At 41.7% G+C, this 14,999-nt stretch overlaps 1 long non-coding RNA gene and 1 other non-coding gene across 2 annotated transcripts; one reads left to right on the top strand and one right to left on the bottom strand.

Moving 5' to 3' along the window:
* Positions 1-1,778: 1,778 nt before the first annotated feature.
* Positions 1,779-14,594, top strand: LOC128110509 (uncharacterized). The gene is made up of 3 exons (XR_008218232.1): positions 1,779-1,956; positions 10,621-10,879; positions 13,665-14,594. It is a non-coding gene; the product is annotated as an uncharacterized LOC128110509 (long non-coding RNA).
* On the bottom strand, positions 13,662-13,825 carry LOC128111383 (U1 spliceosomal RNA). Its single transcript, XR_008218626.1, has one exon. It is a non-coding gene; the product is annotated as a U1 spliceosomal RNA (small nuclear RNA).
* Positions 14,595-14,999: the final 405 nt, after the last annotated feature.

Here is a 14,999-nt window from a genome sequence, read left to right as displayed (position 1 = left end):
AGGTGCATGCCTGTGGTGAGAGGTAGGGCCATTTTTCACAGGTGGCGGGGGGGACAGTTCTTCTGCTGTATTATCTAACAAGGAGTGGGGCCAGCTATCTCAGGGCCAGTGAAGGGCAGAGCTGGCTAAATACAGCATTGCTCTAATGAGCCCTTGTGTTAACACAGGCCATGAGCCCTTGTGTTAACACAGGCCGTGGACATCATCACAGACCCTTGGCAGTGCTTGGGCTCTCACCATGGCCCAGTGGCAACACAGGCTACCCAGATCTGTATGGCCCCTGTGACAGCAAGGCTCTCGGGCACCAACATGGTCTTGGGTCTGACCAGACGCTGGGGCATCTACAGATTCCTCGGTGGTAACAGGAGCTATGGACACCACCCCATACTCCAGCTACTTCAGGGCCATGGACCCAGACATGGCCCTAAGCAGTAATCCAGGCCCAGACATCTCCATGGCCCCAGGTGGCAGCACCAGCCACCTAGATCAGCATGGCCCTGATAGTAGTAACATGATCCTTGGACACCAACACGGCCTCAGGTGGCTGACCAGACCCTGATCATCAACACAACTCTTGGTGGTAATAGGAGCCACAGATATCAATTCAGATCCTGGCTGCTGTAGGGCCACAGACCCAGACATGGCCCTCAGCAGCAGCCCTGGTCTGGACAACACCATGGCACCAAGTGACAGCACATGCCTCTCAGATCAGCATGTCCCTGGTAGCCACATGGCCCTCAGACACCCTTATGGCCACAGGTTGGGGCCCAGACCATCTGTGTGGTCATGATGGACTCTTAACCCTCTGAAACTGTAAGTTCTGTGGAATAATCCTCTTGTACACTGTAAAGATTTGTCACTCAAATTGGTTTAATAAAACACTGATTGGCCAGTAACCAGGCAGGAAGTATAGGTGGGGCAACCAAACTAAGGAAGATGGGAAGGAGAAGGGCAGTCAGGAGTTGCCAACCAGACTCAGAGGGAGTAGGAGATGAACATGCCATGCTAATAAAGGTACTGCCACATGGCAAAGCATAAATAGAATTATGGGTAACTTAAAATGTAAGAGCTGGTTAGCAATAAGCCTGAGCTATTGGCCAAGCATTTATAGTTCATATAAGCCTCTGTGGTAATTTGGGAAGTGGCTGCCAGGTATTTGGGAGTTGCCGGTGGAACAGAAACTTCCGTACACATAAGCCCAAACAAACTCTTTTTTTCATAAGTTGCCTTAGTCATGGTGTTTTATCACAGCAACAGAAAAATAACTAATACATGGACTAATTTCCCTGGTAGAGAAAATTTCAAAACAGCATAACATTGTATCTATGGTGTGGTTGTTATTGATAATGCTTATACAGGTCTACAATGAAAAAGAATAAATGGGTGAAAATGTACAATTTAGAGAAAAAGGAAGCATTGGAAAATTTAATGTTGCAGCCAAAGAATGTGCTAGAAGAGAAGATAAAATCATCAAGGAGATTTACACCATTAAGAGAGGCCTGATATCCACTGTAACAAAGGAAAGGGTGCCCTTAGGGTAAGACCCCACCCTGCTAAGCTTCCAATTTGTGAAAAGAAAAGGCCTATGGAGTTTCTGTTTCTAGAAAGCAACAACAAACAAAAGCTGTTGCTGATGTGATACAGGAGGAGGAGGGTCCATCCTGAGCTGGTACCCAAACTTAGCAATGGTGTCCTCATGATACCAGCTTTCGAGACATATGAGAGGTGCAAGAGTGAATGAGTCATGGATTTATCCTCCTTGGTTTCAGAGAGCTGCTGAAGCCAAGCAGCATGTGGCAAGGGAATCCCTGCCTGAAGACCCTGATAGGTCAAGAGGCTGTGAGATGCCGTCATGTGAAGCTATGAAAGTGAAGCTTGACTTACAGTGGAGACTCCAAGATACTGGAGATGCCAGAGCCATGAGACATCTACCATAACATGGAGAGCTGCATACAGGTAGTGAAACCAGCCCCAAGAGAGAGATGTATATTGCAGGCAGCAAAGCTAGAGGGTCAGAGCCATCTACGACCTTTGAAACTAAAGTCTCAGGCATCAGTCATGAAGCTACAGGCTTTGGTATTGGCCCTGATAGGTTTCAGCCTTGCTTTGGTCCAGTATTTTCTTACTATGTCCCTATTCCTCCCCTTTGGAATGGTAATGTACATTCTATGCCATTATATGTTGGAGTATGTAATTTGCTTTTTGATTTTTACAGAAGGTTACAATTAAGAGATTGTTTTGAGTTTCAGAAAAGACTGAACTTTTTTTTTTTTTTTTGGTTTTTCGAGACAGGGTTTCTCTGTGTAGCTTTGCGCCTTTCCTGGAACTCACTTGGTAGCCCAGGCTGGCCTCGAACTCACAGAGATCCACCTGCCTCTGCCTCCCAAGTGCTGGGATTAAAGGCGTGCGCCACCACCGCCCGGCCAAGACTGAACTTTTAACATGTCTTAAGTCTCAAAAAAGACTTTGGACTTCAACTGTGAAAGACTGTGGGAACTTTTGATGTTATATTAAATGCATTTTGCATGATAATATGGGCATGAGCTTATGAGAGTCAGACATAGTTTGAACGAGAAATGCTTTCCATAGTCTTGGGGATTTGAATACTTGGTTCCAATTTGTGGTGTTGTTGGGGAGGTTTAGGAGGTGTAGCCTTGTTGAAAAAAGTATGTCACTGGAGATAGGGTAGGCTTTGAAAGCTTGAAGACTTACATAATTCCAAGTTCACTCTCTCTGCTTCATGCTTGAAGTTCAAGCTGTGAGCTGTCAGCTTCTGCTCTAACCGCCATATCTGCTGCTTACTGCCATGATTCCTTACCATGACAGACTCTTATTCCTCTGGAACTATAATCAAATAAAACCTTCCTTCTACAAGTTGCCTTGGTCATGCTGTTCTATCCCAATGTCTTAGTTAGGGTTTCCATTGCTGTGGAGAGACACTATGACCACAGCAATTCTTATAAGGAAACAATTAATTGGTGCTGGCTTACAGTTCAGAGGATTAGTCCATTATTGTCATTGTGGAAAGCATGGTGGTGTACAGGCAGACATGGTGCTGGAGAGGTAATTAAGAGTTTCTACATCCAGATGGTCAGGCGGGAGGAAGAGAGTGAGACACTGGGCTAGGGTTGAACATCTGAAACCTCAAAGCCCACCCCTAATGATACACTTCCTCCAACAAAGCCACACCCACTCCAACAAGGCCAGATCCCCTAATAGTGCCACTCCCTATGGGTCTATGGGAGCCATTTTCATTCAAACCACCACACACAGCAATAAAAAAGTAACTAATACAGCTGAGTGAATTCTTAAGTATGAAATGGTTATTCATAAGTTTGCTTTATCTTTAGCCTCAGCACATCATACTAAACTACTTTCAAATGACTCTGCCAGTTTATGCTTCCACCAGTACCTCTTTACATCCTTGGTCATATTAGACATTGCAGCCTTTTTAATCTAAGCTGTTCAGATAATTGTGTAGGAGGTTCTCTTTTAATTTGCAATTTGCCAATTACGAGTAAATTGAGCCTATTTCACATAATTATTTTATACTTAGATACCTTTTCTGCAAAGTTCCTATTCAACTCTTTAACCATCTTAATAAGTTGTCTTTTTTTCCCCTTCCTTATTAATTTGCAGTGGTAGTTTGCGTCATCCAGTTAGAAGGTCTTCGTCAGTTGCAGGTGTTGTACAGGGCTATCCTCAGAGCCAAAGTGCAGCCATCTTCATGAATTCAGCTATGCCCACTTGCAAAAGATCATCACAGCTTGACCTATTGATTGTTGACCTCTTCCCATAAAATGTGGGGAGGACAACATGAAGGACCCTTCACCCAGTGATCCAGCTACTCTCTCCAACCAGCTGTATGCAGTTCTGTCATAATTGCATTTTGACCCAGGCAGGGACCAGAAGTCTAACGGCTGGGAAGGACTAAGGACAGGCCCCATCCGTGCAGTCATAATCCATGTTGGTTACAGACTTTCCAGCATGGCTTCTTAAAGGCTATCTACACTCTTGCTCATAACTCCTGACCCATTGCTCTTTAAGTAAATCTAATGAACTCATTGGTTCTCCAGGGTGAATCTGACCCTGGGAAGAGAGGTAGATGTTAATTTATATCTCCCCCCGGGAAAGAACTTCAGCAACAGCAGTCACTTTGTGGCCTACCTTTGCATTCTCTTAAGTCCATGGCTTGATGAAAAGAAGCCCTTATTGTACTTATTTTTTATTTGTTTGAGACAGTATATGGTGGTTTGAATGAAAATGGTCTTCATAGGCTCATATGTTTGAATGCTTGCTCTGCAGTTGGTAGAACTATTTGGGAAGGATCAGGAGGTGTGGTCTTGTTAGAAGAGGCATGTCACTTGGGATGGGCTTTGAAGATTCAAAAGTCCATGTCATTCCCATTGACCATTTTCTCTCTGTCGTGTGGTTGTTGTCTCAACATGTAAGCTCTCAGCTACTGCTCCAGTACCTGCCTGCTGCCATGCTCTCCACAATGATGGTTGTGGATTCAACTACCCTCTGGAACTGTGAGCAGCGAATGAAATGCTTTCTTTTATAAGTTGCCTTGGTCATGATGCTTTGTTATGGAAGTATAAAAGTAACTAAGACACAGGGTTCCTGTAACTCAGGCTGGCCTCAGACATGCTATGTAACTAAGGGTGACCTTACACTCCTGATCTTCCTGCCTCCACTTCCCAAAGACTGGGATTGCAGAGGTCAGTCAACATTGCCAGGTTCTCTTCTTTTCTTACATGGTATATGACCTTTTTTTTTCACTATGATCAATAAGTGACTTCAAAGAGAAGTGGTTTATTTCAGTTTACAGTTAACAGGTGATACAGTTCATCTGGCAGGGAAGACATGGTGGCTAGGACCAAGAGCAATTCACATATTCAGCATAATCTATATTTAAATTCCAATTACATTCTTCACCGAACTAGAAAAAAAATTCTAAGATTCATATAGAAGCACAAAAGATCTAGGCTAACCAAAGTTAACCTATGTAGAAGGAGCAATGTCAGCAATAACAGTCACTGATCTCAAATCACACTAGACCCACAGAATCAAAAACTGTGTAACACTGGAACCAATGCAAACATGTAGACACATGGAAGAGAATCAAGGGCTGCCTGTGAATAAATCCACACAGTGATAGCTACCAAATTTTCAACAAAAGTGTCAAAAACAATGCACTAGAAAAAGGTGTCATCAAAGAATGGCCCAGGGTAACTTGTATGTGCACATGTGGAAGAATAAAGCCAGCCTTACCTCTCATCTGGTACCAAAATAGATTCAAGACGGATCAAAAGTTTCATGTGAGACCTGGAACTTTAACAATGATAGACAGAAATATGAGCAACACACTTCAACATACAGGCCTTTCTGAAAAGGACTCCAGAAATTCAGGAAATAATCTTCAAAATTCACAAACTGGATTTCACAAAACAAAAATGCTTCTGCATAGCAAAAGAAACAGTCAGCAGAGTGAAGCGGTAGCTAATAGTATAGTAGAAAGTCTTTGCCAACTATACATCTGGCAGGGTACTAACATCTGGAATACATAATGAGCTGCAAAAGTCAGAAGTACAAAGCCAGGTATGCTGGTGCACATCTTTAATCCCAGCTCTTGGGAGGCAGAAGCAGGTGGATCTTGGGGACTTGGACATTAGACTGATTGATCTACATAAGAGAGTTCCAGCCAGTCACAGTGAGACTCTGTCTCAAAAAAAAAAAATACACACACAAAAAAATCATACCATCAATAAATGGGCTAATGAAATAAAGAAACAGTTCACAAAAGAAGAAATAAAGAGATCATCCCTGGATGTATGTACATACAAACAATGTTAAATAGACTCAGTAGGCTCTGTGTGTGTGTGTGTGTGTGTATGTGTACCTACATATTTATACATTTGTAACAATAATAATTATAGAAGAGGTCATGACTGTTGGAGGAGAAAACATGGGAGGAATTGAGGGTGTGGGAGTGAAATAGATGCAGCACTCAAGTATGAAGTTCTCAAAAATACATTAAAGAAGAAATACAAATAGACAATAAATATATTTCAGAAATGTCCAATAAAGGGCCTGGAGAGATGGCTCAGTGGTTAAGAGCATGTACTGCTCTTCTAAAGGACCCAACTTCGATTCTCAGCACCCACATCAGACAGACCACAACCATCTGTAACTCCATTTCCAGGCTATGGAACATCTCTGGCCTTTCAGTCATCTGCACACAGACACACAGACACACAGACACACAGATACATATACCCGCGTGTGTGTGTGTGTGCGCGCACACACACACACACACACACACACACACACGTTCACATAATTTAAAATAATAAAAAATTTTATCTACCAGGCTGGGCTGACTCCCCAGGGGAGACCTTGCCTTGGAGGAGGTGGGAATGGGGGTAGATTGAGGGGGGAGGGCTGTGGGGTGCGGGGAAGGAGGGCGGGGAAATCCGTGGCTATGAAATTAAGTTAATTATAAAACAAAAATATATAAAAAAATTTTAATTAGGAAACAGATTTCCAATATCATGGAAATGCAAATTCAAACTGCTGGCCTCCATCAGAATGGCTATCATCACAAAACTATCATCAACAAATGCTGGCCAGGATTAGGAGAAAGATGGAGCTTTATATTCAGCAGGTAGGACTGTAAACTGGTGCAGACACTGTGGAACTCAGTGGGAAGGTACCAAAGAAAAGTCAATACCAAATTTTTGTTATCCACTCATTCACTTATAGATGTCTAGGACAATTCCATTTCCTAGCTACTGTGAGCAGAACAGTAATGAACATGGACATGCAGGAATCTCTGCCATGGGATATAGAGGTCTTTGGATACATGATCAGGAGTGGTATAGCTGAGTCATATGATCTCAGGATATGAATTAAGGTTATGTAAGAATATAATGAATTTGTGACATGGACATGGGAACATCCGATGTTGATATTTCTCAAGAAGGGAATTTGGAGTACCAACAAATGTGGGAAGAACACAGGAATGCCTGTGGCCTTCCTCAATTTCTAGAAAATAGTTCGGGAAAGTGATTCTCCTGTCTGTGCTTCCAGTGTTTTTTTTCCCCCTGGGGAAAATAACATTGTTGTGCTCTATATAACCTTGACTGTATTAGTCTGAACAAGATCTGTATTAAGACAACAATCAGCATGCTAACATAGGGAAATTCCCATGGCCTCACTCTTAGATGAAGAGCTAAAGCTAATGGCTGCTAAGAGAAGGAGAATCAGTCTCTCTAAGGCCAAGACCCCTGATGGATTGTCCAATCCCAATTGGTCAGCCCTAAAGCACAAGAGCAACACTAGATGGGTTCAGTAAGTTTCCAGGGGAGGGGTCTGCCTGTGTGTATGGGGAGGTCCTACTTTACTTTCTGATGCTATGATAAATACCATGAGCAAAAGCAACTTGGGGAGGAAGGAGTTGATTTGGCTCACAGATGACAGTCCATCATGGAAGGAAGCCAAGGAACTAAAGGATAGACCACGGAGGAACACTACTTACTGGCTTGCAATCCCTGGTTTCTCAGCTAACTTTCTTATCTAACTCAGGCTGACTTGTCTAGGGATGATACTGTCCACAAGAGCCTGGGCCCTCCTACATCAAATAACAGTCTTAAAACTACCTCATAGACATGACCACAAGCAAATCTGAAGGAGTCAATCCCTCACCTAAAGTTCCTTCTTTCCATGTACGACAAGTTGACAACTAAAGCTATGATGTGTGTGCAGCAACAATAATTTTAGACAAAGAGGTCATGAACCTGAAAGGGGACCCAGGAGGAATTGGAGCAGGAAGATAGAAAGGTGGAAATGATGAAAATACAATACTTGTGTGAAATTCTCAAAATATAAAAAATTTGAATAAAGAAACAAATAAAATTTGCTTCTGCAAATTAGAATTTCAAGCAGCCAGTGTTTAATGGCCTTTTCAATGCAAGTTGCATATTAATGTAGTTAGAAATGACAGCAAGGAAAATTGTCAATTTTGTTCAGTTCTGAAATGCACCAAATAAGGTGTATTATGAATGTCTGCAGCATGAAAGATAATGTTTGGACTTTAGGTCCTGAAAACTTTAACATTTATGGCTAACTGCAGGGGGCTCCATGATTTACCAACATCAGAAAAATGTACTAACCTTATTAAAAGTGTACTGTACATATTTAGCAACCCCTGCTTAATTGTAGTAGGGGTTATCTATGACTTGCATAAATGTATTTTCAACCTTCACCAGTTTATAAGTCTATGCATATTTTGTCTGTTTGTGTGAGACAGGCTCTCACTATGTAACCCTGGCTGGCATGGAATTCTCTATGTAGACAAGGCTGACCTCAAACTCAGAGAGATCTACCTGCCTTCCAAGTGCTGAAATTCAAAGTACATGCTACCGCATCTGGCTAAGACTACACATTTTATTTCTTTAGGAACAAACAAAGAAATCTCTCATTAACATTTTTCACTTGAACTAGGTAGAGTTCTACCTGAAGAATTAATAGCATCCCAGATAGCCACATACAGAAACCCAAGTACAAGTGTAGGCTGGAAGCAGTTCTAGATATAAAGGAGGGATTGCTCACAGCACTGGCCATTCATGAATACCCACGCTTCCACTCTACATATGACATGACTCTCCTGCATTCCTTGTCCTGGGCTTCTCTGCTTGCCGGTGTTCTGTTCTCTAACACTGGCTTTTATATGGTCTCTTGTAGCCTCTCCAGCTTGCAGGTTCATTCTGGCTTTTGAATCTTACCACCAACTCTGGTATTTTGTATTATCATGCATCTAAATTCATGTTTCTAAGAAAAAGGAAAACAAACACACATTAACTGTCCTAGTTGACCTTTGGTTGTATTTGACAACTCCGACTCCAATCAACTACATCCAGGTTATACAATGGGTTATAGGGTTTGAAGTACGCCAGTGCACTTTCCCCTATACCCTTGGTTGGGGTAGCTTTCACTACAAGGGACATAGTAATCAGGGCTACTAGACAGGAAGGGGACAAAACAGTCATGTCTTTCCAACGCACCCACACAGGCACATGAATATCATGAATATATCAGCGTCCTCTGAGATGAATAACACTATCAGTGGTCAGCAATTCCCTGGTAGATAGGAACTCTTTACAGGGTAAAACAGCAGATTTCAAGCATGATAATGGAAAATCTCCAAGCTGCTTCTCACTTGTGTTCAAGCACAGGCCTTCCATTGCTATTCATAATAAACCACCACTAGCCTTCCAAGTCGGTGATAAAGATCATGGACTGCTTATAATTAACTGCCAGGGTAAAGGTGAACCAATGGCAAGGGCTTTAAACTGGCCACAGAGCTAAAGGGTAAGTGGGTGGCAGTAAATACAGTTAGGTCTTCTTTTCTGGCCCAAATCTAAAAGGTAAGCTGAAGGCAATAAATGCTGTTCATTATTCTTGCCTGGCTACATAAAAGTCCTGGCAGGAGTGAAGACAGAAGGAGAGACTCTTTTAATCTATTAAAACACCGGACCCCAAAGAAATGGAATTTTCCCAGAAATCTGCTGGGGAAAGAGGAAGGTTGAGACCCCAGTGTCATTCAGAGGAGGAATGTATCTCCTGGGAGTAGATTTCACACAGCTCTCACAAGAATGGGCATTTCCACAACTGGGCCAGGAGGGCTTAGTTGCCCTTTATTTGAATGCAGACTTCATGTCAGTACTTCAAGGATGGATTTGGGGGCCACTGGGTCTCTTTATTTGTTCCTTGCCTCCTCTTGGTGCTCCTTACTAACACTTGCCTCTGCAGTCTGTGCACTCAGGACAGGTGGCTGAGCCTGTTAGGGCTACCAGAGCCAAGGCCTGGACTCTAAAAACTTTGACATCACCACCACAAAACTAAAAGGCAGACTGACAACAACAAATCCAGTTAGCTATTGTTCCTTCCTTCCTTCCTTCCTTCCTTCCTTCCTTAAATGTGTCTGTCCTTAGTTCTGTACCACACAGATCAACTCTTAGCTGTCTACAGTGTTAGGTCATACTATATTAAGGTTAAATATTTCCTTCTCATTGGGTGCACAGGTGTGGAACATTGCTTCTGTGCCCAAGGTTCAGCTCACCTTAGGAGGACAATCTTGTACTCTTCAATAAAAATAGCAAGGAACAAATGCTGTGGGCACCCACCTCTTTATTTCACTGAGTGCCTCCCTTGTCCTCCAAGCTGTATCTTATTGTCCGGACTTTATTAAAATGTACATTTCTCTCTTTGGCCTCTTTCATTCTTTTTTTTTCCAAGAAGCTACTAAGATCTCCAGCTTTCCTGCTCTGTTTGTTCTCGCTCTAATTTCAACAAATTGTCCAGTAGTTCCTTTCTGCATCATTTCTTAAATTCTTTTAACAATGAGATCAAGAATCTACAAAAGGAACTCTCTGACCCTGGTGACAGTAGCTAGGAGATTAGTAGATAGATAGATAGATAGATAGATAGATAGATAGATAGATAGATGACAAACAGGTAGATGATAGGTAGATGTATTATATATATTTATATGTTTATGATATGACTTTTCTGCCTGCCAGTACAACCTCACATTTCCATGCCATTCTTTCTTTTCAGGGCTCTCACCCCAAGGACAGCATCACAAACAAACACATTACGCTAAAAGGAGAAGCAGAATTCTGGCAACTACACCAATTTCATGGCTAGCATATGCGGTAACTTCTAACAAAGCCGTGTCAGCCACTCACTGCATATTGGCGAATTCCAAGAAAAAGTTTCCTAAAGGTTGAAATTGTCAGTTTTCTCTTCCTCGATTGAAAGATTCTTATAATCACCTAGAGATATTGATATCAGCAATTCTCAACAGGAAGTCAATGTAAGTCTCTGAGGAAGTTTGTCTCAACTTTTCCTCAAGGCATGGGACCGCAAAGGGCATGGTGTCTCTGCAGGCAAGTGTTAGTACAGAAGGCCAAGGCACCCGGAGACAAGCTTAGGGCATAAGCATAGCAGTAAGCAGGTGTAGAATCAGCCACAGTCACTAAACATTTTCAGACAAGTGAATTTTTAGTAATTTCCAATGACTTAACAAATGGTAAGTCTGGACACCTAGTTATTATTACAGGTATTTTTCAATTAGTTAAACTGTTTAAAAATTAAAAGGTATTTTATTGTTGGTAACCAGTAACTACATTCCAAGCAGCAGGGACCCTCTTTCTGGTCCCTATATAGTTCCATGTAGTTAGTATTGCTCTGGGCATAGACAAAAATGAATGAATTTGTTCTTGTGGTTTTTCAAGCTGGAGGGTACTCTGGCAGACAATACCTAAGTGACCACCATGCAATAATATACATATTGGGGCAAGAAAAATGGGGTTGTCCTTTTCCCAAACCACCCTGTCTTCCACTAGAGGCTCCAATAGTTCCTGCTATAGGATTCAAGAGTGTCTTAAGATGCGGAGTTGAAAGATTTTGAGTTGTGCTCCCTGGAAATAATTCACCCTTTACATCAAACAATACAGGCAAAAGGTCACTGGCTGAGTGCTCAGCACATCTCACAAAATCACCATGTTGTCTGTTAATTAAGTATAAAAATCAATCAGTTTTTAAACCTTGCTACCCGCATCATGGAGTGGAGCTCAGTGGAGCTCTTCTCATACATGCTACCTGAACCAGGAGTTATTCCTTGTGCAAACAATCCTTTATCTAAAAATATTTTTTAACCATATATGTCTACACAGCATGGGTATGTATGTAGATTTATAAGTTGCAGATATATAGATATATAAACATATAGATATGTAATTTGTAAGAATTGTAAGAATCTTCTTTCTTCCAAACACCAGGTCTATGCTACTCTGGCATGTATTCAAGAGAGATACACATTTTCTTAAGACAAAGAAAAGACAAGGGAAAAAAACTTATACATCAGATACAGCACATTAAATATACATTAAAAAATCTTAAATATACATTAATGAGTTCTTATCTTATCCCAAATCTGTCTACCTCAAAGGCTCTTCTCCTGATACACAGTAAGCTCTCAGGTTATCTACTGTTAGATAATGGTCAATAACTGTTGGAACAAAACTTACTGACTTAAACATTTTTCCCATAGCTCACAATTGTATTGGTCAAGAATTTGGGCAGAACTCACTCAGCTGGATGATTTTCTGCTCAATGTGGCATCTATGGATGTCACCTGATCACTCAGCTAGCAGATGGATGGCCTGGAGGGCCCAAGATGGCATTATTAACATGTCTGGCACCTTGGCATGGAAGATCGGGCACAGTGTGCATATAAATAGTACCCCTAGAATGTCTTCCAGATAGTTGGACTTCTGGGAGTTTCTAGGATAATCAAAAACATAGCAAGCTAAAGCTACCAGTCTCCTAAGGTTGATGCCAAAAAGCCAACAGAGTAACCACTTCTGCCATGTAAACTGATCAGAGTTACATTAGAAAGTCTATGCAGACTCAGGGAGACATAAGTCCACCTCAGTGAGAGAGCTGTCAAAGAATTTGTGTAGATCTGTAATCTGCCACATGAAGTACTGGAAATGCGCTTGTCTGGTAAATAAGAAAAGTAACGAGTTTCTGCCTAGTTTGTGATAGTCAGCCTTGAGAAGAGACAGAGGAGTGACTCTGGAGTAAGTAGAAAGCACCATAAGGAAGATTATGCAGGCCATAGAAATCACGTGCACATTCGAGAGGAGACGGAGACTTCTAAATCAAAGTGAGGAGGGAGAAATAGATTGTTCTGATATAATAATACCCAGCTACACGGATCAACAAAAGATTGAGACTAGTCCAACACTAAATAGAAACTCATTGGACAGACAGTCTTATCAAAGATTATTTTGTTTTATCTTTCTTTTTACATTTGTGTATATGATGCTTCTGCATGTATGCACAGGCACATGTGTATGAGGGCATGTGCTCACCTGTGTAAACATGTATGTGGAGGCCTAAAAGTTGGCATCAGAGGTCTTCCTCAGTCTATTTATTTTGAGGCAGGGTCTCTCACTTGAACCCAGAGCTTGCCAGTTCCAGCTAGTCTAGCTGGCCAGCTTGCCCTGGGAATGCCCCTGTCTTTGTCTCCCAAGTCTTGGAACTACTGGGACTTACCACAACCTGCCTTGCTTTCATGCAGAATTTGGAGTTCCTAATTCTGATCAGCAAGTGTTTTATCCACTGAGCTATCTCTCTAGGCTCTGTTTAGTCTTTTGAGACAGGATCTTGTTATGTTGTCCAGACTAGCCTCAAATTTACAATCCTCATGTGGCTTGGATTACAGATGTGCACCACACCAGGCTCAGAATCCTTCTAAAATTGTGATGGGCTTTGCACAGGTGGTTTTCCCCACAGAGTATTTGTGTTATTTCTTGTCATAAAGTATATGTACAATAGATAACTTCCCTCATTGTCTCCTAGCATTATTATTATTATTAAAATATAGTCAAGTGGTGGTGGTGGATGTCTTTAACCTCAGCACTTAAGAGGCAGAGGCAGGCAGATCTCTGTGAGTTCAAGGTCAACCTGGTCTACAGAGGAAGTTCCAGGACAGCTAGGGCTACACACAGAAACTCTGTCTTGAAAAACATGTGTGACCATGATATTATTTATTTATTTATTTATTTATTTATTTATTTATTTATTTTTAGGGGAGAACTCAAATGCAGTCCCTCACTACCACAAATTATGCAGTCAAGTTTCCAGCATTTGGGGAAATCGCAGGGGTCAGCACATCCAGAGTGCAATAGATAAGCCTTGCCCTGAGAAAACCACCTTCATAATCATGGTATCTCCCCTGCCAGGTAAGTATGTGTGTAATATTCTTATTGGCACAGTGGTTCTGTTTTAATTCTGAAAATCCATACTATTTACCACAAAAGACAACAGAAACAATTTTTTAAGTAATTACCTTTACATTTTATTCCTGAGAATTGATTCAAACTAGATTTGTCTTTGACTCATGAGAGTTTGTCTTAGTCTTCTCTTTCTGTTGGTTGTTGTTTGTTTAAAGGAATGGGGTCTTGCTCAGGCTGGCCTCAAAGGCCTGGGCTCAACAAACTCGTCTCAGCCTCCTAAGTAACTGGAAGCATATGCCACCTTGCCCAGATTATCTCATTTCTTCATTTTGGACCTTAAGTATGCTTTCATTTTGAAAATATTTCCTATATTAACACTAGTAAGTTAAAACACAGATTTTTTTTTCTTGACTTCTAAATGCAAAAGTTGATAAAACGTCTTCAAAGAGAGTGGGGTATGCCAGCTCTCACATTTCAGAAGGAGCACCCACTAAAACGATGAACGAAGAAAGATAACATCAGGATGGAGAACAAATGGAACATCGCACATTGCTGATAGCAAACAAAATGGTACTGCCGTTCTGGGAAAGCATTTGGGAAAGTCCATCTAGGTTAACTCACCAGGGACCTCAAACTCCTGGAGCCAACATCAACAAACCTTTCTGTTAAAGGACAAAATAGGGACTCTGATAGACTTGTGAGTCACACTTAGACGACCTCTCAACTCTGTCATTGCATGAATGACATGTATTTCAATATAATTTTGCTGATGAAAACAGCCTATTTGAGAGAGAGAGAGAGAGAGAGAGAGAGAGAGAGAGAGAGAGAGAGAGAGAGAGATTGAAAAGCCAATTTTGATTCCTGGGCCTGGAGAAAATAAAATGTGTATCTATACAAAAATCTGTACATACATCTTTACAACAGCTTTTCTTTTTGGTTTTTCGAGACAGGGTTTCTCTGTGTAGCTTTGCGCCTTTCCTGGAACTCACTTGGTAGTCCAGGCTGGCCTCGAACTCACAGAGATCCGCCTGGCTTTGCCTCCCGAGTGCTGGGATTAAAGGCGTGCGCCACCACCGCCCGGCTTACAACAGCTTTTTTATCTTAATAGTTTTTTTCACCTGTATCTTGAGTGGGAGGATGCAGGTGCACACATGTACCATATGCATGCGGAAACCTGATAGCAACAAC

Source organism: Peromyscus californicus, unplaced genomic scaffold (assembly GCF_007827085.1).
Source record: "Peromyscus californicus insignis strain IS unplaced genomic scaffold, ASM782708v3 Scaffold_15__1_contigs__length_86483966, whole genome shotgun sequence".
Classification (NCBI taxonomy): Eukaryota; Metazoa; Chordata; class Mammalia; order Rodentia; family Cricetidae; genus Peromyscus; species Peromyscus californicus.
This window is presented reverse-complemented; position numbering and strand designations above follow the sequence as displayed.